The sequence below is a fragment of the Schistocerca piceifrons genome, chromosome 10, assembly GCF_021461385.2.
Source record: "Schistocerca piceifrons isolate TAMUIC-IGC-003096 chromosome 10, iqSchPice1.1, whole genome shotgun sequence".
In the NCBI taxonomy this organism is placed as follows: Eukaryota; Metazoa; Arthropoda; class Insecta; order Orthoptera; family Acrididae; genus Schistocerca; species Schistocerca piceifrons.
In genome coordinates, this window is record NC_060147.1 from 143012454 (window position 1) to 143027300 (window position 14847).

General features: G+C 36.9%; 1 long non-coding RNA gene across 1 annotated transcript in view; it reads right to left on the minus strand.

Annotated features, from left to right (window-relative positions):
* The window catches only part of LOC124719067, a 57161-nt gene extending 43499 nt beyond the window's left edge, over positions 1-13662 (minus strand). Inside the window, exons 1-2 of the long non-coding RNA XR_007005978.1 lie at positions 13617-13662; positions 12779-12908 (exon numbers count right to left, since the gene is read on the minus strand). This is a non-coding gene — a long non-coding RNA (uncharacterized LOC124719067). The remainder of the gene's footprint in view (positions 1-12778; positions 12909-13616) is intronic.
* Between the last annotated feature and the right edge of the window lie 1185 nt (positions 13663-14847).

The following is a 14847-nucleotide window of genomic DNA, read 5'->3' on the forward strand; positions in this document are numbered from 1 at the left end:
ACATGTAAGTGCCTACCATTTAAGACTAGATGCTCACTCCTGCTAATCAATTCTTTGGCCATAGGCCCTCGTCATGCCGAGCTCGGTGGAACCATTACCATTTACCAGGCTACACCCATATACTTAGCAACATCAACTGTTTCCTATAGTAATGCCAGGTTAAATGCATTTACCGAAAGAGAACCAAAGTAATGTCCTTCAGCAGTTCAAACTAATGGTTATGCTCCTTTGCTGCTCTGGTCTTTCATACAACACTTGTTAAGGAGTGTCTTTTATTGTTTATGTTTAGTGGCCTTACTGCAGCAGTGGAATATTTACTTATTTCCCCACTTTTATCAATAACTCTTAATGGCAGCATAATGTTTTCTCTCTAGCCACATCATAATACAGAATCTCCACTCAATGCTACATTTGATTTATTTGATGACACATTCAATACCACATAGCATACCATTGATGTTAGCATACTTTCTATTTGTGTCTGACCTGTAGAGTAAGTAGATTGAAGTGCCAAACGAAGCAGTAGTAGTAAATATAGAATGATCCAGTACTAATAAATATACTATCCTATAGATTAAAAATTGAGTGACTCTGAATACTTCAGCACAGTGAAGCAGTAACTTTACATATTATCATGGAAGGTCTTTTATGCAACAGTGTACCTTTCCACAAATTATTGTTGACACTCATTTCTCACTTATTTGAATAATTTATATCGGCCCATTACACATGTTTCATAATTGTGCTTAACTTTTATAATAGCCAATTGTTCACAGCACCTGGCATTGCTCTCCCTACTCTTTCCAGCTGCACATCTCACAGTGATTAAGTCTGGTACCCAACAGTAAGTACTGCAACCATGCCTGTGTCACTCTGCACCCAACATCAGCCAAGATGATGTAGGATCTGTCAAAATTGGATCTCAAAGCAGCCTCTACAATTCTAAGTCTGAATGAATCCCCAAAGTCTGTGCTCTGTACATCGTTCCCAGTGGAGCTGACATGCTTGTTAGAGCCAATGCAAACCAGCTTAATGCTTTGACAGAACTAGATGTACATTTATTTTAACTAAACATTTATATCCCTTGATATAGTTTAAATCTAACTCGATGACAATTACAGTTATACACATACAAAAACATTTTAATTACATTAGCTCCTCATCACCCCTACTTGAACTGATTGATTGCCCTTTCCCAGCCTCCACATGCCTTGAATGATGCCAACTATTTGTAATACCTCCTGGTGTGAAATTTTAAGTTCCTCCTTATTCTTTCAATTCTTTTGAGTACTATTAAGATCACCATAACACAAGACATAAATATCCAATGAATATTTTTACATTAAACATGTATTACTTAATAATTTTATGCATACTTTTATATCTGTTACGTACAGTAATGGTGAGTGAAACAGCACATATGCGATGGAGTCTGGGGCAATTCTCACATACAAATGCAGCATTTCTTTTTCACTACCAAGCATCCCATTCAATTTTATTCTTGCTATTCTATGTTCTTCTTTGAATTTTAACCACTTTTTCATGTAACTTAACATCATGTTATACTTCATCATAAAATCAGTGCCCCACACAACATCTTTTATTGAGATGTTAGTGCAAGAGAAGTGTATGATGAATTCTGTTTAAAAGATTGTGAAATTGAAAAAATGTCTGTGGAATGTCTATGATGTGAATATCAGGGGTCAGACCCTAGAGCAAGGGTGGAGAACACATCCTAATTTGATGGAAATGGAGAATCCCTTTAATTCCAAAGGAGTACTCTAGTTTAGTTAGAAATATTTAAGCATAAATGGAGTAGCTCACTACCAGATAATACACTTTTACAACCTTTGAAAGATTGTGTGTGGATGAAATAGAATGAAAATGCCCTGGAAATGTAAATGTAGGTGTAAATGTAAATGGTATTGGACCCCTTAACTGCAATAATAATTCTACAATTAACTTACATATTTCACATTAAAACTTACTTGGTACTGTGTATACGGATAATAATTACTATTCCTTTAAGTACGCGCCTAAGCTTTTCATAGACAAGAATGTGTGTTTATTGCACTTTCATTCAAATATCACTGACAAAATCAATATTTAAATTAATCTGTTACACTATTAATCATGTACCACATCTTTTATAAGTGTTTGTGTGGAGTAATTTCTGGTATGACAATTAATGTAAACACTTATTATCATAGCATATTAAATGATAATAACATAATTTGTGTTGCCGCTCACGATGACTATTGTGGAATGCCATTGTCCGATATTATGTCTACCTGTAATGCTGCTGTGTTTGTTATTTATAATGTGTAAATTCCTACAGTGTAGAGTCTAGTTACACTTGTCGTTGAAGTTGGTGCTGGTGTACATAGGAGTGCATTCCTTCAACTGACATAACTGTCTGGCTTACTGCATCAATCTTTCTTGTCTAATTCTAAGTTACTAGAGTGTTTGTTCTATTCAGGGCTTTGGCATTTCCAAACAACATTACTTTGGGCATATGTAGCTGTCCTCTTGTCTTTTACATGTAAGTGACTAACACTTAAGGCTAACTGCTCACTCCTGCAAATTCTTTGTCCATAGGCCCTAATCATGCCGAGCTCAGTGGAAACCAATTACCATTTCCCAGGCTACATCCATATACATAGCAGCATCAACTGTTTCCTATTGTAATGCCGCGTTGAATGCATTTCCCACAAGGGAACTGTCCTTGACGTCCTTCAGCAGTTCAAACTAATGGTTACGCTCCTTTGCAGCTCTGGTCTTTCATACAACACTTGTTAAAGAGTGTCCTACTGTTTATGCTTAGGGGCCTTACTGCAGCAATGGAACATTTACTTAATTCCCAAGTTTTAAGAAATAACTTATAATGACAGCGTAATGTTCTCTCTCTAGGCACATCATGTTACAGTATCTCCACTCTATGCTACATTTGATTTATTAAATGACATATTCAGTACCACCTAGCATACCATTGACGTTAGCATAATTTCTATCTGTGTCTGACCAGTAGTGTCAGTGGTGAATGAAGCAGTACTACTAACTTAGAATGATACAGTACTCATAAAGACACTATTCTATAGATTTAAAATTAAGTGAATTTGCATCCTTTTGCACAAAGAAGTAGCAATTTTAAATACTGTCAGGAAAGGTTTCTTATGCAGTGGTGTTCATTTGTGCAAATTATTCTTGACTGTCAACTGTCACTTATTCGAATCATTTATACCAGCCCAATTCACAAGTTTCATCATAGCACTTCATTTTCATAATAGGCATTCGGTCACAGCACCTGGCCTTGCTCTCCCTACTCTTTCCATTTGCACTTCCCATGGTGCTGCGTCTGGTACCCAACACTTAAGTACTGCAACCATGCATGTGTGAGAGCAACTTGTAATAAAACTGAACACGAAACAAAAAAGGAAACAGAGAAGAAGAAGGAAGAAATATACATATTATCGACGAGTCATGGCAAGGGACTGGCTACAATCATGTCTGATATGCAGTCCGAATATAAAGTGATTGGAATTTCGAAACCTGGTGCTCCTCTACGAGAAGTGCTGAAAAACTGTGAAAGTTCCGTGAAAAGCGACGTCAACTGTGTCATAATCGGAGGGGGAAACGATGTCTATAAAAATGAAAGCAGCCTTGCTGTAAGAACACTGAAAGAATCGCTAGGAAAAATTTCACAGGCGAAGGTATTTGTTGTAAACATTCCCTACAGACACGACTTAACGGAAGATTCGTGTGTAAACAAAGAAATCATCGCGACAAATCGGAAATTCAGGAAGATTTGTAGCGGTTTTGTGCACACAACTTTCATTGAAGCAACGAGTTCAGTAAGAGAGCATTTTACTAGACATGGACTGCACAGAAACAACCTAGGCAAGAAAGTGCTGGCGAAAGAAATTCTCCAGGTGATAAAAGACAGCAGGAGTGGGTGCCTATGTAAAAATAGCACTACCTGCAACAGGTTTTCTGCCAATGATAACAGAAAAGAAAAGTGCACCAACAGCATATGAGGAAGAAACATCTGCAGATACACCCTATGATGAAAAAATTACAACTGTGCAAACATGTAAAGCGTCACAGTCACCAGTGGCATTATCAGTAGCAGCAGTGGAAAAGGAAGTAACAGTAGCATCAACAGCAGAAGTTTCACCAGCAACAGTAACTATAGTGCCTCTAAAAGGAGAAATGAGAATTGCAGCAGGAGAAGCAGCCTCAAGTGTTACGTGTAGACGGAAAACAGCACCTCCTGTCCGTCTAAATGATTTTTTAGTGGAAGGCAGCAGGATGAAGCAGCCCAGGAGATAAGTAGTGTAACAAATTTCACAACACCTCACCAAAACGTTCAATCTAGAATAAACAACAATTATGATCTTAAAATTTGCTATCTGAATGTTCAAGGACTAATAGATAAAGAATTTATTGTAAACAGTTTTGGACTAGATAACAAATTTGATATTTTCTGTCTGAGTGAACATTGGGTTACTGAGAGTGTACTTACAGTTGTCAAACTTGATAACTATAATGTAGCAAATAGTTACTGTAGAAAACTGCATATAAGAGGTGGTGTGGCAAAATATATTAATCAGTCATTCAGTTGCTCCATTGTTAAGTTGGACCTAGATTATTTATGTGAGGAACAGAACTTTGAAGCCACTGGTATAGTTATGGACAGTCTTAAGTTAGTAATAGTATCCCTTTACAGGTCACCTAAGGGTATCATCAATGTATTTCTAGAAAAATTGGACATGCTGTTAGATGTACTAAGAGGGACCAGATGGTTGCATTATGACATAGTAATTGGTGGAGATCTGAATGCAGATTTTGATATAACAACACATAAACGTACTGTGACTGAGTTGAAAAACCTTTTAAGACAGTGCAATTTGCACTCAATCAATAACAGGCCCACAAGAGATAAAGCATGTCTTGACAATATTTTTGTCAACTTTAAAACTACAGAAGAATCATGTGCTGTTACAGCGTTTCCATTTTCAGATCATGACTCTGTATCTTTAAACTATACAAGTAGGTTCTGTATTGATAATAGTAATATTCCTAAGCCTGTCCCAAAAGTTATAATCACCAGGCCTGTCACAGATGACAAAATTGTTCAGCTCTGTAAGTCCCTTGCTGAGAGAGACTGGTTCAACCAATGTCATGGTGACACAAGTTATAGTCTTAGTGCTGATTTGTCAGGGAAACTATTATTTGAGAGATTTTTTAAAACATTTCTGACACAATTTAATGACAATATCCCCATAAAGAAATGCAAATTAACTGACAAAGGCTTTACAAACAGGGCTACAAACAGACAAAATTCATGGTTCACTAAACAATTATCAAGTATGAAAAACCAAGTTATGGTGTTGCACAATATATGTAGCAATCAGAAAACAGAACATGCCAGATTAGCCTATATAAAATGCAGGAATGAGTATAAAAAAGCCATTGTGGAAGCCAAAAAAGCACATAATTTCAATACCATTGATAATTCTACAAATAAGTGCAAAGCTGCATGGAAATTAATAAATGGTGTTGCTAAAGATGTAAGAAGCAAAAAAATTAACATAAGTCCCCAAAAATTCAATGATTTCTTTATTAAATCTGTTGAAAATGTAGGAAATACTATAATCAAACCTGATATCAATTCATCAGAGTTACTTTCTAAAAATGTTTGCAGAACACCAACAGACACAGGTACGTTTATGTTCTCCGAGGTCTCACCTAGTCATGTCCTAAGCATTGTAAAACGGATGAAATCTTCAGACAGTGTAGATATATACGACATATCCTGTAATTTACTAAAGAAAGTAATAGACTATATTGTGTACCCCTTAACATTCTGTATAAATAAATGCATATCTGAAGGATATTTTCCCGAAGAACTCAAAGTGGCTAGGGTAATTCCAATATATAAAAAGGGAGATATGGACTCACCTTGCAGTTACAGACCAATCTCCATAGTCCCAGCTTTTTCTAAAATACTGGAATGTGTAATTTACCAACAGCTATCTGTCTATTTTGAAAAATTAGGAATAATTAGTGAATCTCAGTATGGTTTTAGGAAAAAGTTGTCTACTGTGGATGCTATAGACTTTGTAGTCAAATACTTACATCAAGTGTTTGAGGATAAGGGCTATGCTCAACTCACATTTTGTGATCTAAGCAAAGCTTTTGACTGTGTAAAGCATAAGCCACTCCTAGAAAAACTGGAATTCTATGGCATTAGACATAACAGCCTTAAATTAATAAAATCATATCTTCAGAATCGTAAGCAAGTTGTTTGTGTAGGTAGAGAAATGTCGAGTATAGAGCAAGTCAAGGTAGGTGTTCCGCAGGGATCTGTGCTGGGCCCCTTTTTGTTCCTGATAATGATAAATGATCTGCCGTCATTTATCAAGTCCACCACGGTGTTGTATGCAGATGACACAACATTTCTTCATGCTAGTGAGGATTTCAATAGCCTTAAAACTTGTGCAGCAAAGACAATTGACCAAGCATCCTATTGGTTCAAGGCAAATGGATTCCTGCTGAATGAAAACAAAACACAGCAGATGGTCTGTAGTCTTAGAGACAAGCTTCTGTCAGACGATCCAAGTTATGTCAAATTTTTGGGGGTATACATTGATGATAAATTATCTTGGGGTCAACATGTACAATATATTAGTGGTAAATTGTCTAGAGTTATTTACCTGTTAAGGCGACTTATGGATTGTGTTCCTGAAAAATATGTTAGAACATCCTATTTTTCATTCTTTCAGAGTATAATAACATATGGAATTATTTTGTGGGGGAACTCTAGCTGTGTACATGACATATTAATACTGCAAAAAAAAGCTATTAGGATAATAACTGGTTCTGCATATAAGGCACACTGTAAACCATTGTTCTGTGAACAGAAAATCATGACTGTTATAAACTTGTACATATACTATGTTCTAATTTATACGAAGAAGAAATTACCAGAAACAAAAACCAGAGAAAATGTACACAGCCACAATACAAGAAGGAATAGGTGCCTCTATATTCCTTACCACAGGTTGTCAAAGTCACTCAACAGCTACGAAATCATAGGGTACAAATTATTTAATAAACTTCCTCAATCTGTTCAAGAATTACCTGAACAATTATTCAAACAAACAATTCATGACTGGCTAGTCCTCCACCCATTCTATGACATAAGAGAATTTATCAACTGTAATATAATACTATAATGTTAACAAGAAACCTGTTGTTTCTTTCAAACTATTAATTGTATTTTAGTATGTATATGACGTTGTCTATTGCTGTAATGGCCGAATGACAATAAAATTATTATTATTATTATTATTATTATTATTATTGTTATCATCAGCAAAGATAATGTAGAATCTGTCAAAATAGGTTCATTAAACAGTTCCCAGAATACTAAGACCAAATGAATTCCCAAAGTTTATGCTGTGCACACCATTCCCAGCAGAACTGACACACATTGTAGGAGCCAATGCAAACTGCCTAATGCTTTGACAGAACTCGATGTTCATTTATTTTAAGTTTACATTTATATCCCTTGATAAATTTTTATCCTAACAAAATGACAATTACAGTTACACACATACAAAAACAATTTAATTATATTAGCTTGTCATTATTGCTACTTGAACTGATTGACCTCTCGTCCTTTCCCAACCTCCACATACCTCGAATTACGCCAACTGTTTGTTATACCTCCTGGTGCAAAATTGTAAGTTCCTCATTATTCTTTATATTTCATTGAGCTCTATTAAGATCGCCATAACACAAGACACAAATATCCCATGAATATTTTTATATTAAACATGTAATATTTAATAATTTTATGCATAATTGTATATCCATTATGTACAGTTATGGTGAGTAAAAGAGTTCCTCTGTGACAGAGTCTGGGGTAATTGTAACATACAAACACATTGTTTGTTGTTCGCCACTGAGCATTCCGTTAAATTTTATTTTTGCTTTCTAGCTTCTTCTCAAATGTTAACCATTTTTTCTTATAACTTAGCACTATCCTAGACTTCATCAGTGCCAAACACAACATCTTTTATTAACTCTTTCGCTATAAAGCAACTCATTCTGAACTGAAATCAATGACTTTGCAGTGCTACTAAGATTTCTTCTATTACTGACTTTCTCAACCCACTTGTTGCAAATCTAATTTTCACACCAGTGACAGTAAAAATTACCAATTTCTTGGTTTTTTGCCTATTTAACAAATTTTCTAAAATTGCTGACAACTTGCTCCCATAACCGATAAGTGCATGTATTTTCTCATCACAATTATTGATTTCTATGTTCTTCCTCCAAACATTTTTCCCTTCATAGATGATTTTCTGTACTTCCAGTGCATACATCTTGTCTGTCAAACAGTCTTGAGCCTTGTTATCTGGTTCCATTAATTCATCAAGTAATTCCTTCACTTCCGGTTCTCTGATCAGCTTCCCTACCTATCTTGGCCTTTCAAAAATTCCATATACCTGTATGATGTCTGTAATTTTGACTACATAATCACCATTCCTCTTTTGTGTAGTTTTCTGGATCTTTTGTACTCCCATCTAATTCGACTTTGTCATTTGAAGCCTGATCTGATCCTCTCGACAGAATGTAATGTACTCATCCTTTCTTCTATCGCATTACTCTCCATAGCTTTACCATGTACACAAAAAATATAATTATTTACCTGATCCTTTTCATCTTCCTCCAACAACACTTCATCTGATTCCTCCGACCTAACAGTTTCCCTAACTCATCTGATGAGGTGTTTGGTGGCTACGGTGGCAGGGTGGTGGGTGATTTGCTCTTCGGAGCTGTTGGAAAATGTGAGGAATGGTTACGTTACGGCTATCAGATAGAGAGGACTGGTTTGGTTTTTCTGATGTGAGAGAGAATTTTTAATTATAACCATCATAAACTTGTATTTTTCGTTATGTGGAATGGAGCCAGGTGATAAGTTTGAGGTTGGTTGGTTTGTGGGATTGAAGGGACCAGACTTGTACGGTCATCAGTCCCCTATTCCAAAAACCTTCCATCACCCACAAAGAATAAAAAACGAACAATGGATATGACAACATATGATATAGGACAAGAAAGACGCAGACTGAGACAAGACAAAAGGAATTAAAATCACACAGAGTATGACAGTGGTTGGCCGACCACAGAGACAAAAAAAGGAAAAGCCAACCACCGAGAAACACACTAAAAAATCAGACTTAAATCGTAGGCCAAAGGCCAGAATCAATACAAAAAGGACAAACACTTAGATTAAGTGATAAAAGCCCCCCTGCCCAAATAAAACACAAAACTAAGCCTGCCATAGCAGTGTCATCTTTTAAAAGGGCAGGGAGCATATCAGGCAGTGCAAACGTCTGCCTGAGCACAGTTAAAAGGGGACAGGCCAACAAAATGTGGGCCACTGTCAAAGCCGACCCGCAGCGACATAGAGGCGGGTCCTCATGGTGCAGTAAATGGCTGTGTGTCAAGTGGGTGTGGCCAATGCAGAGCCGACAAAGGACTACGGAGTCCCAACGAGTAGTGCGCATGGATGACTGCCACACATCCATCGTCTCCTTGATAGGACGGAGTTTGGTGTGGTCAGGTTGCGGCATTCAGTGTCCCAAAGTTCAAAATTTTGCAGCATAAGATCGCTCGCAAATCAGTCTCCGGGAGGCCAATGTCCAGAGATGGTTTACTGGTGGCCTGTTTGGCCAGCATGTCAACATGTTCATTGCCGGGTATCCCAACATGGCCTGGGGTCCACACAAAGACCACAGAGTGGCCGCAATGAGCAAGAGTATGGAGGGACTCCTGGACAGCCATCACAAGACGAGAGTGGGGGAAGCACTGGTCGATAGCTCGTAAACTGCTCAGGGAGTCGCTACAGATAATGAAGGACTCACCTGAGCAGGAGCGGATATACTCTAGGGCACGAAAGATGGCGACCAGCTCAGCAGTGAAAACGCTGCAGCCAGCCGGCAATGAATGTTGTTTGTAGTGGTCCCCTAAAGTGAGAGCGATAAGATTGAGAACAGAGACTTAAGACTGTATCTTTAGCTGATGGAGCATGTGACTGAATTTCATTATACATGGATCTTAGAATCCATATATAATGAAATGCAATCACATGCTCCATCAGCTAAAGTCTGCTTCTGATCGTGAGGTTAGAAGATCTGATGTATAAACGCACTTAGCAATTTGAGCATATTAAGTGGAGATTACCATCACTCGTGTGCAGTTAGTTAGGCTGGAAATAGCACATCCTTACTTGATGGAGCCACATTTTTATTTCATTAAGGACCACCATTCAGTAGGATGCTATATCTTTTTAATTAAATAAATTACATAAAATATAAATCTGAATTGCAGCATACATTATTACTGTGATTTTCCTGATCTTTTATCTTTAGTTATCTCTAACTCTCTTTACATGTCCTCCCTCATCCATTTGACAGCAGGATCACAGTGTTTTGACTGATTGCTCACTACCATATCAGGGCTTAGGCCAGACAGTTTACGGCTCAACCCTGAGACATCTACGAGTGAAGCTTTTAAAGATCATCACCACCACCACCACCACCACCACCACCACCACCACGATTATCATCAGCTGAAGTGTGACTTTCACATTTAAAATAGAATTAAGAAACAATTATTTCATGTAGACTTCACCCTATTGTTTAGGGTTGTGAATGGAGTCATCTGCTCTGGTGGCAAGATATTCAACAAGTTTCCACACAACATAAAGAAAGAAACTGGGAGTATCGATCAATTCAAAAGAGAATTAAAAAGCATACCCAGTTACCAAACTTTCTACAAATTATCTGAATGCCCTAACACTAGGAAATGATAAGCTGTTGCCTATAAAGCAAGTATCAAAGTATGACTAAAAACTGCATAACAAGCAGTTATGTACTCCAAATAAAACACAGTAAATAAAGTTTTAGGTACATATTTCCTTTGAAATATACCATTCTAATAAAGTAAATATTAAGCTACCAATATCAATAAGCAGCAGCAATATGGCACAATTGAGATGCCACCATCCTTTTGTTCAGAGAAGCAGATTTCCTTCTGATTTAAGACATGCCCTTAAATTTAAATGTTAAACATGGAAAGTGTTACACAGTATAGTGGAACTGGATTTACATTTATCCTCTTTTGTGGATATGAGAAATCAATGAGCGCCCCCCCCCCCCCCAATTTTGTGATCTTTTTCAAGAACGTTCTCCAAAGAGCTTAAATTGCAGACGACACCACTGGGCCTTGATTTTACTTAAAAATGCTATTGTAATCTGGTAATCATTTGCCAAAGAGTTTTGAGCTAGTTCTGATATTCCCTCTTTTGTGGCTATTAGCCAGCAATAAGATCTTTTTGGTCTTTGTAAAAGTTTTCTTCCCACACAGACTGCTTGAAACTTCTTGGGTTCTCTGAATGCTTTTGTCCTCACATGTGGAGGAAACAATAGCTAGGCTGGAAACTTCAGAGTTTTAAGGGTCCATGTATCAATAATCAGTTTAAGTTGGAAAAAACACATTTTGGAACTCTTAAAAGAACTTAGTTCAGGTGCATTTGCACTTCAAATCATTGCAAATCTTGGACAGAGATGAATCAGCACGCTGATATATTTTGTGTATTTTCATTCAGTAAGATCATATGGGATAATGTTCTGGAGTAACTAATATTTGAGAAAGAAAGTGTTCATTGCTCAAAAATGTGCCTGCAAGAATAATATGTGGTGTTCACCCATGATCAACTTATAGACATCTATTTAAGCGATTAGGCATTTTGACTACTGCCTGACAGTCTATTTATTCCCTCAAGATGTTTGTTGTAACTAGTCCACTGCAGTTGGATAGGCATAATGATATACATAATTACAATATCAGAAGACAAAATTACATAAAATTATTCATTACTCTACATTACGCTTGTTCTTAGCACAAAAAACTTTGCTTAATGGTGCCACCAAAATTTTTGGTCTTTTTCCCCATGATGTAAAATATCCGACAGAGAGAAAAGTTACATTTTAAAATAAACAGAAAAAGATTCTTTACTTAATGTGAACTTTTAACGAGAATGTAGAATGACTTGTTCCACATTATAATGATTAATTATACAAATGCTTCATGGAACATGTACCTAAATCAGTCTCCAAAGCAATGAAGCTATCAGAGACAAGTAGAATGAAACAAATAGATTTGGAGCATCACCTAGATCTTTGTACAGATTTAGAAGGCTTGACGGTGCTCCAGTGTTCTAGTCTAACCATAATATTACAACTGCAGACTGCAGCTCTCGAAATTGCCAACTCTTCTTGCACTACTATCAAATTAGCACCTAGTTTCAAGACAAGCTGCTTGTTTTTCGAACACTTTGCAGTAGAAGAGACAGTCACTGTGTTTCCAGAAGTGACAATTAATGGTTGTCATTTATATTGCATTACAAAATCCCATGCGGGGGGAGAGGGGGGGGGGGGGGGAATGCTTACTTTCCTCACACTTGCTGCCATTCCTGATGATTCTGTAGTAGTAGTAGTAGTAGTAGTAGCAGAAGAAGAAGAAGAAATAGTGGTGGTGGTGGTGGTGGTGGTAGTAGTAGTAGAAGTAGAAGTAGTAGTAGTAGTAGTAGTAGTAGTAGTTTTAGTCATTCATGGATCATTTTTACAAGGATATTGGACATAACACGATATTACAATTTAAGAAAAATACAGTAGTACACATATACAGACATTTGCATACTTACAGTACAGTATGGCAAGGATGCAACAGGTAGTTGGCTGTGGCCTTACAGTAGTAACCACTTGAAATAAATTAGAGAAACCACGGAAAACCCGAATCATGATGGCTATATGAAGATTGGAGCCTCCATCCTCCTGCAACAATTTGTACACTTGCTTATTATAACACTCATGGTAATTGGTTAGACAGCTATGTTAATGAAAGATAATCCACAAGGGATTTGTGCAAAACTGTTTGAAAATTAGAATTATTTTGGGGAAAATTAGTGACATAATTTAAGAGTGGCTTATATGTTTAAATACTATTCGCATCACAATGAAATTTATTTTACGAGAGAATATGAATAGTATTTATTGGCGAAGATTTTAAGACGGGTGTAAACTGTCTCGCCACAGAAACGGAGTTAGGTTAGTTCACAGCTACTAAACAGTCGTGATAAAATGAAATAATCTGATGGTATTCAACTAGTAGTTTTGTGGATACTGGCGTTATACTAAACTATAGTATATATAGTACCGGCAACCGCACAATACTGATATTTTCCTAAAACTAAATGTTGAAAGTTAGCTACAACTTTGTTTTACAACGTCGATGCGACGTATTTTCTCCCTAAAACATATAATCTACTAAGTACAGATAAACTTGATATACTGCAATAGCTGTAACTACGAAACTTGAAATAGCCGAGTCTAAACTATAATTATGACTAACCAGAAAAGCAGTTCAGTAATTAGAACCTTGAGTTACATTACAAACCTATATTTCGCAGCAACCTCTATTCAAAACCAGTAATTAAGAAACATGTCGAATCTGCTGTGCTGAAAATTCAAAGGAAGAGTAACCTCTGTAAAACGTCGAACTATTTCAATTCCAGCGCTTCGAACATTTCACTCGTTCCTCGTCTCTCATTGGCTGCAGAAAACAGTCTTCCCATTGGCTACGGGGCTGTCGCAGTGCCAACATATATAAATTGTAGTTGTTTCAAAGAAATTGCATTTTTTGCATGCTGCACATCGAAATTTTTATTTTTATTTATACACCCAGACGTAAAAAATGGACAGATCATGTAATATTTCAGAACACCCCACTGAAGATGCCTTGTAAAAAGGCGAAATGCATCTGGGTGCATAAATAAAAATAAAAATTTCGATGTGCAGCATGCAAAAAAGGCATTTCCTTTGAAACAATTGCAATTTATATACAGCTGCTGCGAAAACGACCACTACAAGAAACGTGCCAACATATATGCTTGGAAAAAAAGTCGTTTTTGACACTACCCTGACACAGGCTGTGACCATGATATGAACTGGAAAACTGGCATGTTAGATTTTATTTCTGCCAAGCATCTGTTTTGATCTTGAAGGGCCTACAGACGCACAAATTTATTGACCGGCCGATCGTCCACACCATTTCGCCCAACAAATCATGTCTCGTGCAGCGCTGTCGTGATAAGCGTCCAACAAAAGTTCAGATACCGGTAATGGGTAATCGGCGGCTAAATGTATCAGGAGACATATGACACAGTACACGAATATTGACTGTCCGTTATCACTTTGGTGTAGTGAGGTACGTCCTCAGCTGTGGGTAAAGAGATTAATTTGCAAATACGACAATGCTGTTTCTCAACCAGTCATGAATAAAAATGTTATTATTCAGCTTCACGTTTCAGATAGCTTCTGCGACTTATCATTGTCAATAATTTACTAATTTACCATGAAACACGGAAAATGCGAATGATTATATGGCAAAAACAAACTCCCACTCATTGTTAGAAAAAACACAAAAAAAGACTGATGCATAAGAGAAAGAATTAACAGATGACATAGTCTCACTGTCAGTCGCCTATAAGGTCTAAAAGAAAATTTACAAGTTAGTAATTTTAAGCGACAACTTTACCAAACAAGAACGTCTTCAAAAAAAAGCATATATGCAGACGAAATTCATTATGGTACTGGTACAGGCATATCCATGCCGGTGTTTTTTCTCATTGTTTCGGTTACTTTCAAGGGCGAAGGTAGAATTTATTTTTTCTAGCAGTGAACTGTAATTTTTCGCACAAATTATAACGTACTT